This window comes from Eleutherodactylus coqui, chromosome 3 (assembly GCF_035609145.1).
Source record: "Eleutherodactylus coqui strain aEleCoq1 chromosome 3, aEleCoq1.hap1, whole genome shotgun sequence".
NCBI lineage: Eukaryota > Metazoa > Chordata > Amphibia > Anura > Eleutherodactylidae > Eleutherodactylus > Eleutherodactylus coqui.
In genome coordinates this window covers 271,660,630-271,673,255 of record NC_089839.1, presented here as the reverse complement: position 1 = coordinate 271,673,255, position 12,626 = coordinate 271,660,630, and the positions used below count along the sequence as shown (strand labels likewise).

At 43.4% G+C, this 12,626-nt stretch overlaps 1 protein-coding gene across 2 annotated transcripts in view; it reads left to right on the top strand.

Moving 5' to 3' along the window:
* LOC136621733 (ranaspumin-like) overlaps nucleotides 1–12,626 on the top strand; it is a 195,524-nt gene that overhangs the window by 15,764 nt on the left and 167,134 nt on the right. The window lies entirely within an intron of this gene.

Here is a 12,626-nt window from a genome sequence, read left to right as displayed (position 1 = left end):
GGGATTTACATCTCTTTATTAAAAAATACAGCGCCCCAACAATTATAAGAATTCTGAACCTACAGAATCCATTAAATACATTATTAATAGCTACTGTCCACTTTTCTACTCCAGATAACATAAAAGCCCCGCACTATACTGAACTATATAATAACCATTTATAGCAATTATATGAAGTGTTAACCAGTAAAGAACCACAGACCTTCAAGCATATTACATATTAACCCGTAAGTACCATGTATAATGTATAGCAATGCTCCTTCACCTTAGACCACCAATCCACCATAAGGCTTTGACCTTTATACCACTCTTATACCACCAGAAATACATCAAGAATTCTATCACTAACCCTAAACCAACCCATATAATAGTGTATGATGTATTCTATGCACAGTAGTTGAGGGGCCTTATAACTCAGATCCAAAAGGGAATCAGGGAGAACATCCTGAGTGAAATAAATGTGTGTAGGTGCTTGTTACTTTCTAAGTGCCTGGAATGCAGAAGCCGACATAGAGGGTGTAACAGTAGACTTAGGACCCCTGTCCACGGCCGAGGCTGAATATCGCTAGTGATATTCCTACGCGGGGGACGAGGGGGGAGAGCTGACAGGTCTCAGTGGTGAGCCTATTGAACAAATAGGCTCATCGCAGAGAATCGCAGCAAATCGCATCATGCCGCAATTTAGATCCCACGAGCGGAGAATCGCTATAATTCTCTGCTTGTGGATGCTCGCGCTGTGGAGCAGAGAAAAGGAATTAACATAGGAGATAGACGGGTCCGTTTTTCTTTTTCTCCATTGATTGCAATGGGTTTTCAAGAAACCAGGAAGCAAACAGAAAGCTTCTCCCCTTCCGTTTTTTAGCTGAACAAATAGCGCGGTAGACAGCAATTAAAAAAAATTAAAGCAGAAAGGAAGCAAACGGACATCTTACAATTTGCTTTCTGTTTTGTTAAAAACCCATTGAAACCAATGCAGAAGCAAAAACCGGATCCGTTTATCATCATTCTAATTCTGTTTCTCTGATGCAAAAACGAAACAGAGATAGAAAGCGAAACGCAGGAGTGAAGGTTTATTTATTTAGGGTTTGCCCTGTAAAAACTGCGTTGCCAATAACTAGATCCGAAGGGCTTGTTCACTCGGGGCTAAGCACATTTCTGCCATGTAGATCGTCTGTGTTTTGTCATTGTGTGTAACCATGCAGAGAATACGCAGGTTTCCTGTATATTTAGGTGACCATTCATGTCAGTTGACTTCTACAGTGTGTAACACGCACCCAGATAGGACATGCTGCGTATTGTTTCCTGTGAATGAACATAATGAAATCCATGCGTTCTATTCACTGCGTATTACATGCGCAAAAACTGTGCACATAATACGCGACGCAAATAGGCTCATGTGAACAAGCCCCGAAAGGGTTGCAACTAAAACACATGCAGTTTTTAGCCCCCACCACAGAGTGAAGCCAGCGCAGGAGACCGGCTCATCATCATTGGCGCTATCACTGCGCCTCACGTATCACATGTGGTAGATTTGTTGTCTGTGAATGTCTTCTTGGTGTAAATGGAGTTTTTAGAAATCCAAGCTCATGCGCAGAAATGGCGCCATTCACAGCTACCTGGGAGATTTCTCAATCACAGAAATATAACAAATCTGCTGTGTGTGCGCAAAACTTCAGGCTTCACTCCAGTCCTATCAGTGCGGGCGATCTGCTGCGGTGTAGTATGATTGTAGTCAGTCTAGAGTCATGTCTACCTCTCCACTGTGAGACGTGAACAGTACAAGAACGCTGCATTCAGAGACAGCAAGCAGCTTTATGTACAAAAGTATGAAAATCCCTTTAAGCGCCGACTTTAGTTACTTCTAGAACCTCAAACAGTTTTTAGAAAAAAACACCACATTACAAAAAAATGTATCGAGAGGTTAGCTGCAAGTCAGCAGGGAGACAGTGAACATGATACAAATAGCGTATTTTTCACTTTGTGTGTTTTGGGTCAGCGTCTATTATTTGGCGTTTTTTAGATGTTTTTGCTTAGACTTCTCCATGAATAATGGCAGAAAAAAAATGCATGCGAAACATAAGTAAGCAAATAGTCACCACCCAAAAAACACTCGTGAAAAAATCCATTTGTTTAGGGGGGGTAAAACAAAACCAAGCAAAAAAACGCCCTTCTTTTAAGCATTTCAAAATGGGGGGAAAGGTGGTTGGGGGTTGACAAAAAAAAATTTCCCCCCAGGAACCACCTAGCCTTGCTATGCCACTGTTGTATGGAGACTGTTCTAGACATGTGATGTGCGGAGGTCATTCTGCAGGGAGGGGAGTAGATAGTCACAGCTTATACCGATTGTGAATGGTGGATGCTGTGTTCTCTACATATGGGCTAATGCCCACGAACGGATTTTTACTGCGGTTTCCGCAGCATACCTCCGCAGCGAATTCATGCTGCTATGAGGTTCTATTGAACCTAATAGCTTTTCTGGCAGCCAATGCTGACGTGTTATTTTACCACGGATTTATGTGAGCGGTAAAGAAAGGCGGCATGTTCTATTTTCCGTGGATGTACGCCGCGGGAGGTTTGCATCAATATAGCCTTGATGGGGACCGCGGAAAAACGTGTGATATTCCACAATCAGCAGCAGCTGTGGTCCGTTCACAATAGTGGTACCCCGCATCGTATCCCGCGATGGCCCTGGGCATAAGCCCTACGGGTGTCACCTCTCAGTGTAATCCTGCCTGTGATGTCAGTGAGATGACGGCTGCAGAGCTCCCCCTACAGATCAGGCAGGGACAGACTAGTATTGGGCTCTGGGGTCAGTGGGAGAAATGCGGGATTAAAGGATTAAAAAAGGAGAGATTGCGACCAAAAGTTCTTAATGTGTTTAACAAAAATGGGGTTTATATAACAGGTCATTTCCTGCTGACACATCCCCTCTAAGGTGGTGGAGACTCTAATGTGTTGGGGCAGCGAGTTCCGGAGTGTGGGGGTCGCACGGGAGAATTCTTGGATATACTTGTGTGGGGAGCAGACTAGAGGAGGGCAGAAATGGAGGTCCTGTAAAAACCAGAGATTATGTATGGGGAGGGAATGGCATATTAGGGCAGAGATGCTACCAAACATACAGTATATGGCAATACAGCACTGATCAGGCAAAATCCACAACTGCATACAGGGACTCACCGGGGTCTCGTCTCTGATTATAGACTCTGTGTTCTCATCTTCATTCAATTCAGACTGCTATCAATGCTTTTTTCAGCCACATGCCAGGGGTGCTCTTGGAGAGGGATTCCTATGGGCTGTAAACCATCCCTAAGGTACGTAGGAAAAAAAACTAGAAAAAAGCTGTAAAGCTCTCTTTCACCACTAGGAGGAGCTCACTGTGGATGTATATAGTAAGTACAATAGAAGTTGTACATTTCCTTTGCAGTGGGCTCCCTCTAGTGGCAGCTGCAGGAACACAACATAATATGTTACACTACAGAAGGGAAACGGGATTTACATCTCTTTATTAAAAAATACAGCGCCCCAACAATTATAAGAATTCTGAACCTACAGAATCCATTAAATACATTATTAATAGCTACTGTCCACTTTTCTACTCCAGATAACATAAAAGCCCCGCACTATACTGAACAATATAATAACCATTTATAGCAATTATATGAAGTGTTAACCAGTAAAGAACCACAGACCTTCAAGCATATTACATATTAACCTGTAAGTACCATGTATAATGTATAGCAATGCTCCTTCACCTTAGACCACCAATCCACCATAAGGCTTTGACCTTTATACCACTCTTATACCACCAGAAGTACATCAAGAATTCTATTACTAACCCTAAACCAACCCACATAATAGTGTATCATGTATTCTATGTACAGTAGTTGAGGCTCCTCATAACTCGGATCCAAAAGGGAATCAGGGAGAACATCCAGAGTGAAATAAATGTATGTAGGTGCTTGTTACTTTCTAAGTGGCTGGAATGCAGAAGCCGACATAGAGGGTGTAACAGTAGACTTAGGACCCCTGTCCACGGCCGAGGCTGAATATCGCTAGTGATATTCCTACTGCGGGGGATGAGGGGGGAGAGCTGACAGGTCTCAGTGGTGAGCCTATCGAACAAATAGGCTCACCGCGGAGAATCGCAGCAAATCGCATCATGCCGCAATTTAGATCCCACGAGCGGAGAATCGCTATAATTCTCTGCTTGTGGACGCTGGCGCTGTGGAGCAGAGAAAAGGAATTAAGTTGGGAAATAGACGGGTCCGTTTTTCTTTTTCTCCATTGATTGCAATGGGTTTTCAAGAAACCAGGAAGCAAACAGAAAGCTTCTCCCCTTCTGTTTTTTAGCTGAACAAATAGCGCGGTAGACTGTAAATAAAAAAAATTAAAGCAGAAAGGAAGCAAACGGACATCTTACCATTAGCTTTCTGTTTTGTTAAAAACCCATTGAAACCAATGCAGAAGCAAAAACCGGATCCGTTTATCATCATTCTAATTCTGTTTCTCTGATGCAAAAACGAAACAGAGATAGAAAGCGAAACGCAGGAGTGAAGGTTTATTTATTTAGGGTTTCCCCTGTAAGAACTGCGTTGCCAATAACTAGATCCGAAGGGCTTGCTCACACGGGCCTAAGCACATTTCTGCCATGTAGATACTCTGTGTATTCACACTAATGAAAATCGCCCGTGTTTTGTCATTGTGTGTAACCATGCAGCGAATACGCAGGTTTCCTGTATATTTTGCGTGACCATTCATGTCAGTTGACTTCTACAGTGTGTAACACGCACCCAGATAGGACATGCTGCGTATTTTTTCCTGTGAATGAACATAATGAAATCCATGCGTTCTATTCACTGCGTATTACATGCGCAAAAACTGTGCACATAATACGCGGCGCAAATAGGCTCATGTGAACAAGCCCCGAAAGGGTTGCAACTAAAACACATGCAGTTTTTAGCCCCCACCACAGAGTGAAGCCAGCGCAGGAGACCGGCTCATCATCATTGGCGCTATCACTGCGCCTCACGTATCACATGTGGTAGATTTGTTGTCTGTGAATGTCTTCTTGGTGTAAATGGAGTTTTTAGAAATCCAAGCTCATGCGCAGAAAAGGCGCCATTCACAGCTACCTGAGAGATTTCTCAATCACAGAAATATAACAAATCTGCTGCGTGTGCGCAAAACTTCAGGCTTCACTCCAGTCCTATCAGTGCGGGCGATCTGCTGCGGTGTAGTATGATTGTAGTCAGTCTAGAGTCATGTCTACCTCTCCACTGTGAGACGTGAACAGTACAAGAACGCTGCATTCAGAGACAGCAAGCAGCTTTATGTACAAAAGTATGAAAATCCCTTTAAGCGCCGACTTTAGTTACTTCTAGAACCTCAAACAGTTTTTAGAAAAAAACACCACATTACAAAAAAATGTATCGAGAGGTTAGCTGCAAGTCAGCAGGGAGACAGTGAACATGATACAAATAGCGTATTTTTCACTTGTGTGTTTTGGGTCAGCGTCTATTATTTGGCGTTTTTTAGATGTTTTTGCTTAGACTTCTCCATGAATAATGGCAGAAAAAAAATGCATGCGAAACATAAGTAAGCAAATAGTCACCACCCAAAAAACACTCGTGAAAAACTCCATTTGTTTAGGGGGGGTAAAACAAAACCAAGCAAAAAAACGCCTTTCTTTTAAGCATTTCAAAATGGGGGGAAAGGTGGTTGGGGGTTGACAAAAAAAAATTTCCCCCCAGGAACCACCTAGCCTTGCTATGCCACTGTTGTATGGAGACTGTTCTAGACGTGTGATGTGCGGAGGTCATTCTGCAGGGAGGGGAGTAGATAGTCACAGCTTATACAGATTGTGAATGGTGGATGCTGTGTTCTCTACATATGGGCTAATGCCCACAAACGGATTTTTACTGCGGTTCCCGCAGCATACCTCCGCAGCGGATTCATGCTGCTATGAGGTTCTATTGAACCTAATAGCTTTTCTGCCAGCCAATGCTGACGTGTTATTTTACCACGGATTTATGTGAGCGGTAAAGAAAGGCGGCATGTTCTATTTTCCGTGGATGTACGCCGCGGGAGGTCTGCATCAATATAGCCTTGATGGGGACCGCGGAAAAACGTGTGATATTCCACAATGAGCAGCAGCTGTGGTCTGTTCACAATCGCGGTACCCCGCATCGTATCCCACGATGGCCCTGGGCATAAGCCCTACAGGTGTCACCTCTCAGTGTAATCCTGCCTGTGATGTCAGTGAGATGACGGCTGCAGAGCTCCCCCTACAGATCAGGCAGGGACAGACTAGTATTGGGCTCTGGGGTCAGTGGGAGAAATGCGGGATTAAAGGATTAAAAAAGGAGAGATTGCGACCAAAAGTTCTTAATGCGTTTAACAAAAATGGGGTTTATATAACAGGTCATTTCCTGCTGACACATCCCCTCTAAGGTGGTGGAGACTCTAATGTGTTGGGGTAGCGAGTTCCAGAGTGTGGGGGACGCACAGGAGAATTCTTGGATATACTTGTGTGGGGAGCAGACTAGAGGAGGGCAGAAATGGAGGTCTTGTAAAAACCAGAGATTATGTATGGGGAGGGAACGGGATATTAGGGCAGAGATGCTACCAAACATACAGTATATGACAATGTAGCGCTGATCAGGCAAAATGCACAACTGCATACAGGGACTCACCGGGGTCTCGTCTCTGATTATAGACTCTGTGTTCTCATCTTCATTCAATTCAGACTGCTATCAATGCTTTTTTCAGCCACATGCCAGGGGTGCTGTTGGAGAGGGATTCCTATGGGCTGTAAACCATCCCTAAGGTACTTAGGAAAAAAAACTAGAAAAAAGCTGTAAAGCTCTCTTTCACCACTAGGAGGAGCTCACTGTGGATGTATATAGTAAGTACAATAGAAGTTGTACATTTCCTTTGCAGTGGGCTCCCTCTAGTGGCAGCTGCAGGAACACAACATAATATGTTACACTACAGAAGGGAAACGGGATTTACATCTCTTTATTAAAAAATACAGCGCCCCAACAATTATAAGAATTCTGAACCTACAGAATCCATTAAATACATTATTAATAGCTACTGTCCACTTTTCTACTCCAGATAACATAAAAGCCCCGCACTATACTGAACAATATAATAACCATTTATAGCAATTATATGAAGTGTTAACCAGTAAAGAACCACAGACCTTCAAGCATATTACATATTAACCTGTAAGTACCATGTATAATGTATAGCAATGCTCCTTCACCTTAGACCACCAATCCACCATAAGGCTTTGACCTTTATACCACTCTTATACCACCAGAAGTACATCAAGAATTCTATCACTAACCCCTAAACCAACCCACATAATAGTGTATGATGTATTCTATGTACAGTAGTTGAGGCTCCTCATAACTGGGATCCAAAAGGGAATCAGGGAGAACATCCAGAGTGAAATAAATGTATGTAGGTGCTTGTTACTTTCTAAGTGGCTGGAATGCAGAAGCCGACATAGAGGGTGTAACAGTAGACTTAGGACCCCTGTCCACGGCTGAGGCTGAATATCGCTAGTGATATTCCTACGCGGGGGACGAGGGGGGAGAGCTGACAGGTCTCAGTGGTGAGCCTATTGAACAAATAGGCTCATCGCAGAGAATCGCAGCAAATCGCATCATGCCGCAATTTAGATCCCACGAGCGGAGAATCGCTATAATTCTCTGCTTGTGGACGCTGGCGCTGTGGAGCAGAGAAAAGGAATTAAGTTGGGAAATAGACGGGTCCGTTTTTCTTTTTCTCCATTGATTGCAATGGGTTTTCAAGAAACCAGGAAGCAAACAGAAAGCTTCTCCCCTTCAGTTTTTTAGCTGAACAAATAGCGCGGTAGACTGTAAATAAAAAAAATTAAAGCAGAAAGGAAGCAAACGGACATCTTACCATTAGCTTTCTGTTTTGTTAAAAACCCATTGAAACCAATGCAGAAGCAAAAACCGGATCCGTTTATCATCATTCTAATTCTGTTTCTCTGATGCAAAAACGAAACAGAGATAGAAAGCGAAACGCAGGAGTGAAGGTTTATTTATTTAGGGTTTGCCCTGTAAGAACTGCGTTGCCAATAACTAGATCCGAAGGGCTTGTTCACACGGGCCTAAGCACATTTCTGCCATGTAGATACTCTGTGTATTCACACTAATGAAAATCGCCCGTGTTTTGTCATTGTGTGTAACCATGCAGCGAATACGCAGGTTTCCTGTATATTTAGGGGGACCATTCATGTCAGTTGACTTCTACAGTGTGTAACACGCACCCAGATAGGACATGCTGCATATTTTTTCCTGTGAATGAACATAATGAAATCCATGCATTCTATTCACTGCATATTACATGTGCAAAAACTGTGCACATAATACGCGGCGCAAATAGGCTCATGTGAACAAGCCCTGAAAGTGTTGCAACTAAAACACATGCAGTTTTTAGCCCCCACCACAGAGTGAAGCCAGCGCAGGAGACCGGCTAATCATCATTGGCGCTATCACTGCGCCTCACGTATCACATGCGGTAGATTTGTTGTCTGTGAATGTCTTCTTCGTGTGAATGGGGTTTCTAGAAATCCAAGCTCATGCGCAGAAATGGCACCATTCACAGCTACCTGAGAGATTTCTCAATCACAGAAATATAACCAATCTGCTGCGTGTGCGCAAAACTTCAGGCTTCACTCCAGTCCTATCAGTGCAGGCGATCTGCTGCGGTGTAGTATGATTGTAGTCCGTCTAGAGTCATGTCTACCTCTCCGCTGTGAGACGTGAACAATACAAGAACACTTCATTCACAGACAGCAAGCAGAGGGCATGAAAAGCACCAGGAAATTAACACTCAACTTACCAAATGAAGCTTTCTGTACAAAAGCACGAAAATCCCTTTAAACGCCGACTTTAGTTACTTCTAGAGCCTCACACAGTTTTTAGCAAAAATCACCACATTACAATAAAATGCATCGAGAGGTTAGCTGCAAGTCAGCAGGGAGACAGTGAACATGATACAAATAGCGTATTTTTCACTTGTGTGTTTTGGGTCAGCGTCTATTTGGCTTTTTTTAGATGTTTTTGCTTAGACTTCTCCATGAATAATGGTAGAAAAAAATGCATGCAAAACATAAGTAAGCAAATAGTCACCACCCAAAAAACACTCGTGAAAAACTCTGTTAAAAAATATTGGCAATTTCTAAATCCATTTTTTTTGGGGGGGGGGGGGAACAAAACAAAGCAAAAAAACGCCCTTCTTTTAAGCATTTCAAAATGGGGGGGAAAGGTGGTGGGGGGTTGACAATAATTTTTTTCCACCCCGGGTACCACCTAGCCTTGCTATGCCACTGTTGTATGGAGACTGTTCATGTTCTGTGACGTGCGGAGGTCATTCTGCAGGGAGGGGAGTAGATAGTCACAGCTTATACCGATTGTGAATGGTGGATGCTGTGTTTTCTACATATGGGCTAATGCCCACGAACGGATTTTTACCGCGGTTCCCGCGGCATACCTCCGCGGCGGATTCGTGCTGCTATTAGGTTCTATTGAACCTAATAGCTTTTCTGGCAGCCAATGCCGACGTGTTATGTTACCACGGATTTAAGCGAGCAGTAAATGCGGCATGTTCTATTTTCCGTGGATGTACGCCGCGGGAGGTTTGCATCAATATAGCCTTGATGGGGACTGCGGAACAACGTGTGATATTCCACGTTCAGCAGCGGCCGTGGTCCGTTCACAGTCGCGGTACCCCGCATCGTATCCCGCGATGGCCCTGGGCATAAGCCCTACAGGTGTCACCTCTCAGTGTAATCCTGCCTGTGATGTCAGTGAGATGACGGCTGCAGAGCTCCCCCTACAGATCAGGCAGTGACAGACTAGTATTGGGCTCTGGGGTCAGTGGGAGAAATGCAGGATGAAAGGATTAAAAAAGGAATAATTGCGACCAAAAATTCTTAATGCGTTTAACAAAAATGGGGTTTATATAACAGGTCATTTCCTGATGACACATCCCTATATGGTGGTGGAGACCCTCTCTAATGTGTTGGGGTAGCGAGTTCCGGAGTGTGGGGGACGCACGGGAGAACTCTTGGATATACTTGTGTGAGGAGCAGACTAGAGGAGGGCAGAAATGGAGGTCCTGTAAAAACCAGAGAGTATGTATGGGGAGGTAACGGGATATTAGGGCAGAGATGCTACCAAACATACAGTATATGGCAATATAGCACTGATCAGGCAAAATACACAACTGCATACAGGGACTCACCGGGGTCTCGTCTCTGATTATAGACTCTGTGTTCTCATCTTCATTCAATTCAGACTGCTATCAATGCTTTATTCAGCCACATGCCAGGGGTGCTGCCGGGTGAAGAAGGATCCCTATGGGCTGCAAACCATCCTTCTTTATCTTAGGAAAAAAGCCTAGAAAAAAGCTGTAAAGCTCTCTTCCACCACTAGGAGGAGCTCACTGTGGATGTATATAGTAAGCACAATAGAAGTTGTATGTTTCCTTTGCAGTGAGCTCCCTCTAGTGGCAGCTGCAGGAACACACTATAATATGTTACACTACAGAAGGGAAACGGGATTTACATCTCTTTATTAAAAAATACAGCGCCCCAACAATTATAAGAATTCTGAACCTACAGAATCCATTAAATACATTATTAATAGCTACTGTCCACTTTTCTACTCCAGATAACATAAAAGCCCCGCACTATACTGAACTATATAATAACCATTTATACCAATTATATGAAGTGTTAACCAGTAAAGAACCACAGACCTTCAAGCATATTACATATTAACCTGTAAGTACCATGTATAATGTATAGCAATGCTCCTTCACCTTAGACCACCAATCCACCATAAGGCTTTGACCTTTATACCACTCTTATACCACCAGAAGTACATCAAGAATTCTATCACTAACCCTAAACCAACCCATATAACAGTGTATGATGTATTCTATGCACGGTAGTTGAGGGGCCTTATAACTCGGATCGAAAAGGGAATCAGGGAGAACATCCAGAGTGAAATAAATGTATGTAGGTGCTTGTTACTTTCTAAGTGGCTGGAATGCAGAAGCCGACATAGAGGGAGTAACAGTAGACATAGCCCCCCTGTTCACGGCCAAGGCTGAATATGGCTAGTGATATTCCACTGCGGGGGGCGAGGGGGGAGAGCTGAAAGGTCTCAGTGGTGAGCCTATCGAACAAATAGGCTCATCGCAGAGAATCGCAGCAAATCGCATCATGCCGCAATTTAGATCCTACATGCGGAGAATCGCTATAATTCTCTGCTTGTGGATGCTGGCGCTGTGCTTTCCATAGCAGCGCTATGGAAAGCTTCACACAGCATGATCTGCCGGCGATTTATTACCGGTGGATCATCGCCCGTGGACATGCAGCCTAAGGCATGCACGGATTCCAAGTGCAGAATCCCACAGTGGATTCTACCCGTGCCCGCAGCCATGGACATTTTCTCACCTGTCCAGATGCAGTGCGGGTCTTCTCAGTCCCAGACAGATTTTCTTTTCTTCTGCACTGCGGAGTGTGCGGGCGCTCTGGACGGCTTGCCACACGCATGCGCAGGGCATTTTTTTTAAAATGACCTGCTCACCTGCAGATCTGCGGCGCGTCCGCAGTGTCAGCTGTGGGTGTGCCGCGAATCGGACGGCTTCTATTGTCTTCAATGGAAACCTCCTGTGAGGGAATCTGCAGAAAATGGAGCATGCTGCATTTTCTTTTCCTGCACATGCGATCCGCATGCCAGCAAACATGACATCTGCAGGTATTTAATTACCTGCAGATTCCCAATGATTGTCTATGGGTATATTGAACTGTGGATCATCTGTGCGGGTAACCCGTGTGGATTCCACAATTTAATTTTGCCTGTGGACATGAGGCCTAAAAGCCCCAGGAAATATGCCGACACTGAATTGTATCACTGCTAGAGTTATGTACCTGTAAACTTCAAATTATAAGGATTCTCATTAATAAACTTCAGGAATTCTTCTACTAACCCTGGAATATCTTCCCTCTTTTCTTTCTTACATCACTTGCATGATAACATGATGATGTCATCTATATAACGACGGTACCATATTGTATGTTTAGGCATAGGATTGGTTTCCTGTAATATTTGTAATCTCCAATACATAGGATGTACAACTAGAAAGTGGAGGACAAGAATCACTGAACATATACGACACATAAAAACTGCAAATATCAACCATTCAGGGGTGACTAAACACTTTATAGAGCAACATTCTCAAAAACTGGAAGGATTTGCTTATTTTGGTATTGAAAGAGTTACGAATAGTCAAAAACAGAATATAGATCAAATGGAGATTTTGAAAAGAGAAGGGTGTTGGATTTTGACTATAGAAACTCGTTACCTTAAAGGTCTCAATAAAAAAAACAGATTTATTATATATCTATTGAAAAATATATTATGCTTACATTTTTTTTTTTGCTATTAGGTTATTTATTAATTAAACAATAATTGTTAATACAAATGAATAATATAGAACCAAGAGATGTGGAAACATATTATATGTAGAGGATTAGAGTTGAGCGAACATGCTTGTCCAAGCATTAGCATACTAGA